This window comes from Ceratotherium simum, chromosome 34 (genome assembly GCF_057802395.1).
Source record: "Ceratotherium simum simum isolate JZ-2026a chromosome 34, ASM5780239v1, whole genome shotgun sequence".
NCBI lineage: Eukaryota > Metazoa > Chordata > Mammalia > Perissodactyla > Rhinocerotidae > Ceratotherium > Ceratotherium simum.
In genome coordinates this window covers 9,009,128-9,023,021 of record NC_141933.1, presented here as the reverse complement: position 1 = coordinate 9,023,021, position 13,894 = coordinate 9,009,128, and positions in this window count along the sequence as shown.

Here is a 13,894-nt window from a genome sequence, read left to right as displayed (position 1 = left end):
GACCCCGCTGCCCCCCACGAGTAGCCGGGGGTCAGCCCCACCCGCGTTCACACCAGCCCCACACACCACTGGGGTCGGGTTACTGCCGCCTGCCCCGGGGGCCCTGAGGCCGCCTGCCCGCCCGCCCGGGTGGAGCCCAGCTTTTCCTTCCATTTCCCTTCCTGCCAAGGAACTCCCCGCCCCCCCTTCCGCAGGGGGGACCCCCCCTTCAGGCGCCCTTGGGGGCTAGAGCGGATGGGAGGCCGGACAGGCGAGGAATGAATTCGTCCAAGAGCTCCCGGGCCAAATCCTGGCTTCTGGTGCATCTGTGGGTCCCCAGGGGTCACCCCAATTCCCTTTAACTGCTGCAGCGTGCACCCCAAAACAGTGGCATAAGGGGCTGAGGGCTGGGGAGTGGGAGGTGTAGGGGAAAGTCTGGACTGCAAGGAGAGGGAGGAGCTGGGTCTCCTCCCTACTGGGTTCACTGTCACCCCAGCTGGGATCACCCCCTCCCCCAGGACAAGCACGGGCAGAGTGACAGACCGGGAAGCGGGTAGAGCGGCACAGACGGAGATGGGGGAGGGGGGTGGGCAGAGACTTTCAAAGCCAGACCCAGCCACCCTGCCAGGCACACAAAGAGCCAGCGCGCACACCGGCGGCGGCTCTGAGCCTGCGAGCTGCGCCGGTGCCCGTCCCCGCCACCCAGGGCACGTGCTGCAGCGCACACAGGCCGAAGCCCCCGCCCGCCGCCCCTCCCACCCGGACTCCTAGACACACCTCCACCCGGGCACACCCCGCTGTGCCCAGACAGAGCCGAGCCTGCGTTCGCACCCTCCTCTCCCTTCCCTTCCTCGGCCACTCTGTAATCAGATTCCTAAATTTAGAAGCAACCCAGGGCCCAGCCAGGGATCCCCGCCCCCACCCGCTGCCTGCGGCCGGCCGGCCGGGGTCCTGCGGTCGGGCCACGACCCGGCTGGGGCCGCCTGGTCCTGGGGGCTCCTGCGGGCGGCCGGGCAAAGTCAGGCACCGCCCCACCCGGCAGCGGCACTGTCGGGCCACATGGGGCCACCCAGCCCGCGGCCACGTTGCCCGCCACACCTCCGGCCAGAGCTACGGGCCTTTTTCCTCCTCTTAAATCATGGATTGGGCACCAAGCCCCAGGGTGGGGAAGTCTGGACAAAGGAGGAGAATGAATGGGCCAAGGGCAGGTCTGAGCTAAGGGGTCCGCTGCAAGATGAAAAGAGCCCCTGCAGCCTGACTCCTCCGGAGTGGCAGGGTGCCACCCCCACCCCCAGCACCTCCAGTCTTTAGGGAGACTCTCATCTCTGTGCCCTCCTGCCTGGCAGGCAGCCATCACTGCACACAGCCCTCTCCTAGGATGGAGTCTTCCATCTTGCCTATCAGCTCCCCATCAGGCAGGGCCTCAGTTGGCTCCCTCACATCACCTTGCTTCCTTTTGACACTCATACCTAGGGTCCAGGGCCAGGCCCCTCACCCTGACGCCCAGGCCTCAGCATCATGCTTGTTCTGGCCTCCCTTCTCCAGGGGTGCCCTAGGTACCCCTAGCCACTAGCATCACTCCCCCCCGCCCCGCCATAAGAACCTAATTCTGCTCTCCCTTCTCCCTAGAGCCTGGAGCTCATGGCCAGAGGAAGATTGGGGGGGGGGGGTGAGGGGGAGCAGGGAGGGGAGGTTTATTCCTTGGAGTTGGGGGTCGGGGGAGTCCCTAGGCCTTGGTGGGATGAAGCTTCTGCCTAGGAGGTGGGACACGACACTACAGGGGTATCCTAGGAGTTTGGGGTGACTGTGGGGGCCACAGTGTCCTGACAAGAGGCACATTCCTAGTGAGCAACCCCCTCCCCAAGGGGCAATGGCGCAGGGTTAGGAGGGGGAGGGGCAAGGCCCCACCCTCCCACCTGCTGCAGCCGCCCCCTCCCCAGCTGGCCCCCTCTTTTGTGCAAAGCCACACAAAGGACAAGGGGCCCCGGCCGGCCTGGCCATCTGCTCCCAGCAGCCTGAAGGCTCTTAAAGAGACAGCACCCCCTCCCTGCCGCCCCAGGGCTGTGCGGCAGGGTGGAGCAGGCAGGGTGGAGCAGGCGTTCCTCGGGACCTGCTCTCAGCGGTACCCCAAACCCCACCCACTTTCCCCTGGCTTTTCCCAGCCCCCAGGTCAAGAATCAGCCTCCCCCAGGCCGGGGGCGCAGAGGTGCCACGTGGCCAGGATCATGGGGGTGTGGGAGGATAGAGAAGGAGGCAGCCCCAGGGACCAGCCCCTCCTCTCCTCCAGCCTCGGGGCAGCAAGGGGCCAACGAAGCTCAGGAGGGCAGCCCTGGGACTGAGGTCCCTCATGTCCCTGAGGCCACCTCTGAGCTTTCTGAGAGCTGCTGGTCTCCAGGAATGCCCTCCCCGCCATTCTCCTGATGAGCTCCCTCACCCTTCTGCAGGGATGATGACTTGCCTTCTTTTTCAGGGCTGCAGGCCAGGATGCGGCAGCCCCCTGATCGGGGCACATTTATTTCCTGCGTTTTCCAGTTGAGGAAACTGAGGCTCTGCTCAGCCCCCACCCGGGCCTCCGCAAAGCCGTTGGCCCGTCTGAAGCCGGCCTCCCTCCCTTAGGCCAGATAAGGCTCCTTGCTCCTGAGATCCCCAGGGAAGCCAGGCCAAAGCCCAGCTCGGGGCCTTTGCCATCCTGCTGGGGGCACAAGTTTACATGATTTGTGTGATTGTTTATTTCTGGTCTGTCTCCCTGCTGGGCCTGTGTCCACCATGCTCACTGCTGAGTTCTCAGTGCCTGGCATCTAGCTGGCACTCAATATTTGCTGAATGAATAAACGCCAGAGCCCAAAAGGCGTTCCTCTTCCCTGGGCTCCTCTGTCCCCTGCCTGTGGGGCATTTTGCCTCCTCCCTCCTCAAGGTGAGGTAGAAGGGACAGAGATGGAACAGGGATGCTGGGAGAGAAAGGGAGGGTGACCTTGAGTGAGCCACCGGGCCTCCCCTCCCAGCTCCCTCCTCCCAAAGGCGGGGGCAGCGCCAACCAATCCTGAACCCGCAGCCCTGCCAGACAGACTGGGACTGTCCCGAGCCCTGGCCGCTGCGGTGTGTTGCCTGGGACCCCGGCCAGGCCCTCAGTGGCCACAGCCAAGGGGCTAAGCTTGGGGGGGGAGGCAGGCGGGCGGGCGGGCCCTGGGGTGAGGGGGGAGGGTGGTGAGATCTAAGCAGAATCCTGGCTGAGCATTGGGGCAGCTGGAGGGAGATGCTCCCTTGGACCGCCCTGGACTGGAGGCCCTGGGGGAGATAAAGCTGGGAAATGGAGGCAATGGGCTACAGCCGGAAGGAGCATGGGGAGCTCCCTCCAGGGCCCCCACCCCCCAATCCTGCCCAGGCAGGAATTCGATTCCTCCCTGCCCCCAAGCGCTTGGGGCTCACTGGCTAGCTGTGTGGCCCAGAGTGCTGCCCTCTCCCTCTCTGGGCCCAGTTAGTAATCCCCTGGCCTGGCCCGCACTGCCACCCCAGGGCTGTGAAGAGGCTGAGAGAAGGTGACAGAGGTGACAATCCGGTGCTTGGCACCACCTCAGCACCGTTTCCGCGTGAGGAGGGAAGCTAGAGGAGGCGAGGCAGGCACATCTATGACTGGCCCTGGGGGTGGGGGTGAGGGTGGGGGTGGGGGCGCGGAGGGCAGCAAGGAGACCCCAGGCTTCCCGACACCCACGCCGGAGGAATCTGACTCCCTGTGCAAAGCAGAGCTGCGGAGGAAGGGTCAGCAAGGGCGTGGTTGAGAGAGACACGAGAAGGCGACAGGGGCTCCCTGGACCCACAAGGGGGCTGCTTCCAGACCCAGAAGCCGGCCCTGTTTTTCCGGAAGCCAGGAAGGGGGCCTCCCCTTGCCCTCACCTGGGCAACAGCGGCGCCCTCTGGCGGTGACGGCGTGAACCAAGGGTCCCACCTCAGCCTGGCCACAAATGTCCCAGGAGGCTGTTCTCCTGGGGTGAGTGCATGGGATCCAGGGTCCCCTGGGCCATTTGGAGTTACTGAGCTTTAGATCCAGTCCCCAGCAAGTCTCCTAGGCCCAGAACCACCCAGAACCTCCCAGAACAAAGTCAGATGGAGCAGAAACCCCTAGAGAAAAGGCCGAGGAGATAGGAACAGCAGGGAAAGTGCAAGAGCCATGTAGGCCAAGGAGCTCAGACCCGGGGTAAGTCCTGGCTCTGCTTCTCCCTTGCTGTGTGGCCTGAGGTGAGTAACTTGGCCTCTCTGATCCTCAGTCCCTCCATCTTTCAAAGGGAACAATAATTCTGACCTCATTTGATTGTTGGGAGGATCCAACATCACCTCAGATAGAATTAATTAGAGCCTCCCTCAATGCTGGTTTGCTTCTGAAGCAGGAGTCTCCTCTTGGGTACTCCGGCAGCTCTGTGAGGCAGCCCCTGCTCTGGGGACCAGCTGAAGGCCATCACCACCCAGGGCTCCTGGGGCTGACCTCTGGAGCTAAAAGCTCTTCCTCTGTGACGTTTGACACTCGACACCCTCCCTTCAGACTTATCCACTGCTCCAAATTCCTGCCTTCGGTCTGATGGTCTGATTTCTCCAGTCCCTCGTGTACACATAGCTGGACACAGATTCTTAAATACTGCTTTGATCCTGTCGCACTCCTGCTCAAAAACCTTGCATGGCTCTCTATTGCCTTCCAGGCAAAGTTGGCACTTCTCTCCCAGCCCAGTACTCTAGGACTTTCTAACATGTTTCTGATTCAGCTAAACGGGTCTGCTCACCATCTGCTGTGCCCTAACTGGTGGCCCAGAAGGCCCCTTCCACCCCGCAAACCCTGACCAACCCACTATTTGATGCCCCACGCCCTGCTGTCCCCTGGGACTGCTGGCCTCTGCAGGTGAGCTCTGCTCTGTCAGGGCACATCCCGGGCTCCTGGCCTGGCAGCGGGCACGCTTCCTGCTCCCCCACCCTGCCCCCTTCATGCTCCTCCTCCACCACCCCACCTGCTGCATGGCTCTCAGCATATGACCTTGCCTCCCACTTCCAGAGACAATTGAGGCCATCTGGGAGGAACCCTCTCCAAGGCCTGTGCCCACACTTCCTTCTCACCTCTAGTGGATGTACCTTCCCCCTTCAAGGCCAACCTCGCTCCCAGGCTCCACATCTCCCCCGTCCACACACACACACACACACACACACTCACATACTCCTGAGGGCCTCTCCTCCCTCATTCTTGTCTTTCCCCTCAGCACGTCAACTTGCCTCAGTCCCTCCACCCTAAAACACCCCCAGCCCCCACACACACCAACACACACGCACCCCTCCCTCCATCCCATCTTCATCTTTACTCCTTTGAGCTAAAGCTACTGCTGCCTTTCCTCTCTGTTTTTTAAGCTGGGCTTCTTAAAAGAGTTGTTCACACCCCTCTATCCTTGTCCTCACCTCCCACTCACTTCCCGACTCGCTGAATGACACCTCACCCTCCGCCACTCCACGGAGACTGTTCTTGCCAAGGTCACCAGTGGCTGTTGTCTCTGAACCCAAAGGACCCCCGGTGGGCCTGGTCTCACTCCACCTCTGGGCAGGACTGGGTGGAGAGGGCCCCTCTGCTCCTGGACACGAGCTCCCCGCTGGCTCCCCTCCTGCCTGCCTCCAAACCCTTACTGTCACTCCTGAACTCCCCCGGCTACGGACACTCCAAGCTCCATCCCCAGCTCAGACCCCCACCCCGGGCTCAGGACCCCCACATCCAACCAAGTGCCTTCTGGACAGCTGTGCTGCGTTATTTCTCAGACATGTCAAGCCCAGCCTTTCCAAGACGGATCTCAGCCTCTTGACCGCCCATTTGCACTGCCTGCCCCTCTCCCAGTTCCCCTACCCACCAATACCCAAAGTAGAAATGTGGGCGTGGCCCTGGACTCCTTCCTTTGCTTCACTTCCTTGTCCATCAGTCTCGGATTTCTGTCAATTCCCTCCCCCATGGCCACGCCCCCTCACCCCATTACTGAAACAGCCTCCCTTCTGGCCTCCCTACCTCCTCTCTTGCCTCTTCTAATCTATTCTTTATTCAACAGCCAGGGTGATCTTTCTCACATCCAATCTGATCAAGTCAATCCTCTTCTTCTCCTCATCCTTGGGTTAAGTTCAAGCTTCTGAGTATGACTTATCTCCTTCAAAATCTGGCCTCCTGACGTCCATTCCCCCTTCCTCTTTCTCCTTTGGGGTTCCATGTGGTGCTGTGGGGTTGATCCCACCCCAATGTCAGTCTTTCCCGAGGCCCCGGATGCCGTGATTGGCAGTTCAGAAGTGGACTAGAGACCTAAACAGCACATTACAAATATGGGATGAAGGCCAGGAAACTGAGCCAGGAGTGTTGGCTGCCATCTTTGATCATCAACGAAAGCGAACACTGGAGGGCACCACAAAGAGATGGAAAAAAACTGGTTTCTTTCTTTTTTTTTTTTTTTGCTGAGGAAGATTCGCCCTGAGCTAACATCTGTGCCAATCTTCCTCCATTTTGTATGTGGGTTGCTGCCAGAGCACGGCTGACAAGTGGTGTAGGACCCTGCCCAGGATCTGAACCCATGAACCTGGGCTGGCGAAGTAGAGAGCACCAAACTTAACCACTATGCCAAAAAAACTGGTTTCCTTTTTTGAGGAACATTGGCCCTGAGCTAACATCTGTTGCCAATCTTTCTCCTTTTTCCTCCCCAAAGCCAGTAGATAGTTGTATGTCATAGTTGTACATCCTTCTAGTTGCTCTATGTGGTACGCCGTATCAGCATGGCTTGATGAGCGGTGTGTAGGTCCACACCTGGGATCCAAACCAGCGAACCCTGGGCCGGCGAAGCAGAGCACACGAACTTAACCACTATGCCACCGGGCCGGCCCCAAAAACTGGTCTCTCAGTGACATCGCTGAGCCTCTGGAGCAACCTCACCTGAAGCCACTGAACCTCTGATCTTTTTAGTTATGTGAGCCAATACATTCCCATGATTGTTTGAGTCTGGTTGATTTCAGTTTTCTGTCACTTGCAACCACAGCCTCTGAAATAACACATCCCTCAACACTACCCCTCTTGAACTTATTCTTCGGCTGCACTGAACAACCTGCCATTCCCTCGGAGTCTTTATAGATGCGATTCCTGATGCCTGGGGAAACCGCTCCTTTCTAGTTGACTGACCCTCATTTACCTTGCAAATGAAGCTCAGAGAGCACCTTGTCTGGGACATCCCCCTCCCTCCCCATCTCAGCACAGATCACACTCCAATGTAACCGCCTGCCTGTGTACCTTTCTGTCCCCTCCTTGAGGCTGAGCCCAGAGAGGGCAGGGCATCTGACTCACCTGTGCATCCCCAGCTCCTCAGGCAGCAGACGGCACACAGTAGGTGCACAACCAATGGCTGCTGAGTGAATCAGCTCAGATCTCCCAAGCACTACCTCTGGAAGAGAGCCCTCCTCACTGCCCTTCTCCCACTTACCTGCCCCAGCCTCTCACTCTGCAGGCGTCTATGCTGCCACCATGTCTGAGAAAATCCTTCTGCCAAATCTCCCCTGATTTTACCAACAGATTAGCTCAGCTCGTGGTAGGCAAAGACTTACAATGATAATAGAAAGAGCCAACTTCTCTGAGTTCCTATTATTTATTTTTTCACAGCTATATCCTCTGACCCTAGATTAGTCCGAGTACATAGCAGATGCTCAATAATTATTGTTGAGGGCCGGCCCCGTGGCTTGGCGGTTGGGTGCGTGCGCTCCGCTGCTGATGGCCCGGGTTCGGATCCCGGGCGAGCACCTGCGCACCGCTTCTCCGGCCATGCTGGGGCCGCATCCCACATGCAGCGGCTGGAAGGATGTGCAACTATGACATACAACTATCTACTGGGGCTTTGGGGGAAAAAAATAAATAAATATTATAAAAAAATAATAATAATTATTGTTGAATAAATTAGTGAATGAATAAACAAACAAATTGAATGTTTAGATGGACCAACCAGTGTGTGCAAAATCCTTGCATAAAATTATCATTTCCCCCCAAAGTAGCCCTATGAGGTGGGTATTCCAGTTACCTTCATTTGACAGGTGGGGAGCTGAGGTTTCAGATGACCTCCTGTGGCCGGCCCCCTGGTGTAGTAGTTAAGTTCTGCGTGCTCCGCTTCAGCGGCCTGAATTCGCGGATTTGGATCCCAGGTGCAGACCTACACCACTCGTCAGCCACGCTGTGGCAGCGACCTGTATATGAAATAGAGGAAGACTGGCACAGATGTTAGCTCAGGGTGAATCTTCCTCAAGCAAAAAGAGGAAGATTGGCAACAGATGTTAGCTCAGGGCCAATCTTCCTCACCAAAAAAAAAAAACAAAAACAAAAAAAACAAAGAAGAAGATGATCTCCTAAGACCACACAGCTTCAAAGTGGCAGAGCTGGGACTGAGCTCAAGCTGGCTGATCCCAGAGCCCTGTTTTTCGCATCCCTGTGTCCACGCCCTTTCAGTTAAGAGGCGTTTGGCTGTTCCTCCTGGAAAAGAACAGCCACTCAATGGTGGTGTGAGCCAAGCAGAGATTTTATGATCTCTCCTCAGAAGCGTGAAGGTCGATGGTCACCACAGACAGCTCTCAGTGGTCATCCAGGCCTCAGGTGTTTCTCATCTCTCAGTTCTGCCTCTTCCATGCATCAGAAGATTTCCCCGCATGGTCACTATGTGGCTGCAGCTGCTCTGAGCATCCCATCCTTGAAGGACAACTTGTAGAGTGGGAGGGGAGAGGCATGGGGCTTTCTCCTTGGCCTCTCTCTTTTATCAGGGAGAATAACTTTTCCCAGGAGTCCCTGAGCAGACCCATGCCCCTTACACCAATCCCCAGCAAAGGAGCCTAGGATGCCCACGCTTGGCTTGGACCCATCGTGTCCGTGCTCCAGCATACACCTGCCATGATATCCAGGGGTCTCCACCCATCACCCGAGCAGAGGTGGAGCTCCGTTAGCAAGGAAGAAGGAAGCATGGCTGTTGGGTAGAACTCCCCTGCCCGCCACTGCCCGCCCCATCCACCTGACAAAGCACCCTTCCTGCATTACAGCATCCAGAAATACTTATTGCTTGAACTACAAACAAAAGAAGGGGGCAGGGGTTTCTCTTCCCCAGCAGCCACGGGCTCTGGCCCTGAAGTCACGGCGCCCAGGTGCCCACTTTTCCCAGGATGAAACCAGCGAAGAGGGCGCAGCTCCAGACGGAAAGCAGGCTCGGGCCCAGTGGTGAGTCTTCAGGGACAGATAACCTGGCACAGACAGACAAGCTGATGGACTTTGAACTGTTGATAGGTTAGAGGTATGCAGTCATTCATTCAATGAGTGCTTATCTGCACAGTCTCCTCCACCTCCCCCCTCTCCTCTGCAAAGTCATATCCAGCTCATATTGGTGGGCAGATTGCCTGGAGACTGCAGATGAGGACTCTGAGTCTGCCCCTTGCTCCAGCAGAAAGGATGCCAGGATGGATTAGTAATGTCTGCCGAGGGCACAAAATGGGTGGTGGGGAGGCAGAGAGAAGGAAGGAGGCCGGGAAACAGAATGAATTATGGGCAGAAAGACTGTGACCCCAAAAAGTGGGTCCCGGGGTGTTATAGATTGAATTGTGTCCTCCCCAAAATTCATATATTGAAGTCCTAGCCCCCAGTACCTCGGAATGTGACCTTATTTGGATATAGAGTCTTTACAGACATAAGGAAATTAAAGTAAGGTCATTAGGGTGTGCCCTAGTCCAATATGACTGGTGTCCTTATAAGAAGGGGCAATTCGGGGCCAGCCCTGTGGCCTAGTGGCTAAGTCAATGCACTCCACTTTGGCAGCCTGGGTTTGGATCCTGGGCATGGACCTACACCACTTGTCAGTGGTCATGCTGTGGCGGCGACCCACGTACAAAACAGAGGAAGATTGACACAGATGTTAGCTCGGGGCAAATCTTCCTCAGCAAAAAAAGAAAAAACAAGGGGCAATTTGGACACAGACAGCCATATAGGGAGAACACCATGTGACCATGAAGATGGTCATCTACAAGCCAAGGAGGGAGGCCTGGAACAGCTCCTTTGCTCATGGCCCTCAGAGGGAACCAACCTTGCCAACACCTTGATTTTGGACTTCTGGCCTCCAGAACTGTGAGACAATAAACTTCTGTGGGTTAAGCCACTCAGTCTGGGGTACTTTGTTACAACGACCCTGGGAAACTACCACTTGGGTCAATGGCCTCCAGGCACAGGGGTCTGTTCAGGTGGGGCATGACTTTCCCAGACAAGGCCCTGAAGAGGCCATGGGCCTCAAAGTCAGGACGTCTTCCCCCCCTCACCTCTTTGGGCCCCTCTCTGGCCTTGGCTTCCCCGGCTGTCAAGGAGGAATAGACTAGATGACCACCTGGCTCCCTCTCAGCCCTGACAGCCCAGAAGCCTCTCAGCTTCCTGAGGCCAGTAAGGCCAGCTGTCACCATTAAATCCAACCACCAATTGTTGCCTCCTGTTGACTTCTACTGCCAAAGACCTTGAAGTTGAGAACAACAAGCACAAAATTTAACTGGGGCCTTGTATCAGTCATACAAGAATAGTGCTGCGTAACAAATGACCCTAAAGAAGCTTCTGTGAGTCAGAATCTCAGGAATGATCTGGACTCGAGGTCTTCCATGGAGTTGCCATCAAGATGTAGGCTGCGGCTTCAGTCACCTGAAGGCTTGACCAGTGTGGGACAGTCGTCTTCCTGGTGGCTCATTCACTTGGTTAGCGAGTTGGGGCTGGCTGTTGGTGAGAGGCCTCAGCTCCTCACCCCGTGAACTTCTCCATGTGCTGGTTGTGCTTCCTGACAGCATGGTGGCTGGCTTCCCCCAGAGGGAGCAATCCAAGAGGGTTGGGTCTTGAGTTTTATAACCCAGTCTTGGGAATCATACACTGTCACTTCTGCAGTCTTTTATTGTCATATACATCAGCCCTATTCAATGTGGGGGGAGACTATATAAGGGCATGAACACCAGAGACAAAGATCACCAGGGCCATTTTGGTGGCTGGCTGTCACAGGCTGGATAAGAGATCTGGTACTATAAGTAGTTCTGGGGGAAAGCGGTCATGAAGGAAGAGTCTTCTAGATCAAGCTTCAGAAAGATGGAGCCTTGGGAGTGTATCTGTTTCCCATGGCTGCCATAACAAAGTACCACACACCGGATGGCTTAAAACAACAGCAATTTATTTTCTCACAGTTCTAGAGGCCAGAAGTTCAAAATCAGAATGTTGGCAGGGTTGGTGCCCTTTAGAGCCTCTAATGGAGAATCCTTTCCATGCCTCTCTCCTAGCTTCTGACGGCTCTTGGAACTTCTTGGTGTTCCTTGGCTTGTAGCTGTGTCACTCCGATCCCTGCCTCTGTCTTCACAGGGCCATCTTCCCTCTGTGTGTGTCCCACATCTCCCTCTCCTTTCTCTTACGAGGACACCAGTCAGTGGATTTAGAGCCAACCATAAACCCAGGATGATCTCATCCTGAGATCCTTAACTTAATTACATCTGCAAAGACCCTATTTCCAAATAAGGTCACACACACAGGTACGAGGGCCTAGACTTGGGCGTATCTTTTTGGGGACACTATTGAATCCCCTACAGGAGGCATCCTCATGGAGGGGCTGGTCCATGCCAGGACCCTATGGCTCCATCTGCCTTGGTTCAGCTGTCACCTCCTCTAGGGAGCCTGCTACCCTCCTTTGTGCCCCACCTGTGCCTGCCACCATCACTGCCACCATTATTCCTTCCACTAACATTTACTGAGTGCCTGCTCTATGTCAGACGCCAAGCTGGGTCCCAGGGGTACAGCCGTTAGGGTTGCCAAGTTTAGCATACAAAAATATGGGACACCCAGTTAAATCTTTTTTTCTTTAAATAATTTTATTTATTTATTTTTCCCCCAAAGCCCCAGTAGATAGTTGTATGTCATAGCTGCACATCCTTCTAGTTGCTGTATGTGGGACGTGGCCTCAGCATGGCTGGACAAGCGGTGCGTCGGTGCGCGCCCGGGATCCAAACCCGGGCTGCCAGCAGCGGAGCGCGCGCACTTAACCACTAAGCCACGGGGCCAGCCCAGCACCTGGTTAAATCTGAATCGCAGATAAAGAGTGTAAGCTTGTCCCTCGTATTGTATCTGGCAACCCTAACAGCAGTGAGGAGGGAAGCAGAGCCCCCAGCTGCAGGGAGCCTACAGGCTGATGGGAGAGATGGCAGGGCCCAGTGACCTCGATGCTGCGTGACAGGGGAAGAACAAGGCATCAGGGGACCCCGGAAAGTGTGCCCGGGCCAGCTACAGAAAAGGCTTCCAACATCTAAGCTGGGACCCCAGGGAGGAGGAGGAACGTGGGTTTCAGCAGAAGGGAACAGCAGGAACAGCAGGGCAAAGGCAGGGTGTGAAGAGGGGGGCGGGCAGGGGCCAACCTCGCAGCCCCTAACCCCGATGGCATCTGGAACCTCCAAGGGCTTTAACTGGCCCAAGCAGATGTGCATTTTAGAGAAAGGGGGGGTATGTGGTGTCACAAATGCCAAGAAGAAAACAGCCTTTCAAGGAAGAGGGAGTGAATAACAGGTCCAATGTCGCAGGGAGGTCCAGAAAGATATGGACTGAGACGTGTCCCTTCGAGTTACCAAAGCTGCTGGAGGAACAGAGGAGGCTTCGGTGGGTGGTGGAAAGACAGCCAGGCTGCAGAGCGTTGAGGAGTGAGCGGCCTGAGAAGCAAGGAGGTAGCGACAGAGTAGGCCAGTTTTCCAAAAGATGTTGAGCACGGAGGGAGGCCCGAGAGCAGCCTTGAGGAAGGCTGGGGAGGGAGGGAAGACTGAAGGGAGGGACCCTGAGGGGGTGAGGCCCTGGGCGGTCTGGCCTTGGAGGAGGCTCAGCTCCCCAGGTGGCAGGGAGAGGAGGGTGGGGCGCATTCAGATTCTTTTTGGGACATCCAGGGACTCGCACCTGCCAGCTGATCACACAGTGCAAAGTCTGCCTCTCCCCAGCTGTGCTGTGACACGCCCGCTGCCCCTGGGCAGGGCTTGTCCCCCAGGCCTGTTCCCCAGCACAGAGGACAAATAGAGTGCAAGGCAGCCTCCAGGCCTCCCCTGAGCAAAGGAGTGAATGAATAGTTGGGAGAAGTTGAGGGCTGCAGAGTGAGAGGAGGGCAAAGCACCGTGCTTGGGGGAGTGGCTGTCCTGGGAGGAAGGGAAGGAAGAGGAGTCCAGGAACGGGGGCGGTGGGACAGTGTCCCTGTCTCAAGCGGTCAGAGGGGGGAAGAGTGGAGAAGGGTGGGTAGGGGGTGTGCCTGGGAGCTGGAGGGAGTGACTAATGAGGCAGTGTAGACAGCCTGGTCAACGGGGGCAGAGGTTTGGCAGGGAAGGGAGGGGGGAAGATGGGGTGGGGAGGGTGCAGAGATGTACTTCTGTGCCGAGGGAGGGGATTCCTTTCCTGCCCCAGACCATGCCAAGTGCCTTCCATCATCACCTCTGCATGAATCTCACTTAATTCTCACAGCCCCCCTGGAAGAAGATGCTGCTGCTGCTGAAGATGATTGCTATGGGTGGTCTCACCTTATCAATAAAGAAACTGAGTCTCAGAGACTTGAGATTCCCTGCCTAAAGTCAAACAGCCCGGAGGCAGCAGAAAGGGAGTTGATACCCATTCTGGTCAGACTCCAAAGCAGGCTCTGTTCACCACCCTGGGGACTGAGGAAGCCCTGAGCAGAAGAGAGCACATAATCAGGGGCAACCCCCTGGGAGAAGGACTCTGCTGTGGGGCAGGAATAGGGCCTTGATGATGTCACCTCCCAATGGACTACTGGGCTCACCTCCCAAGCTTTGGTATCCAGCAAATTCCAGCAGCCTGGGGGAGGGCGGACCCAAGAGTGGGGAGTGGCGGAAGAGACAGGGTACACGGTATCAT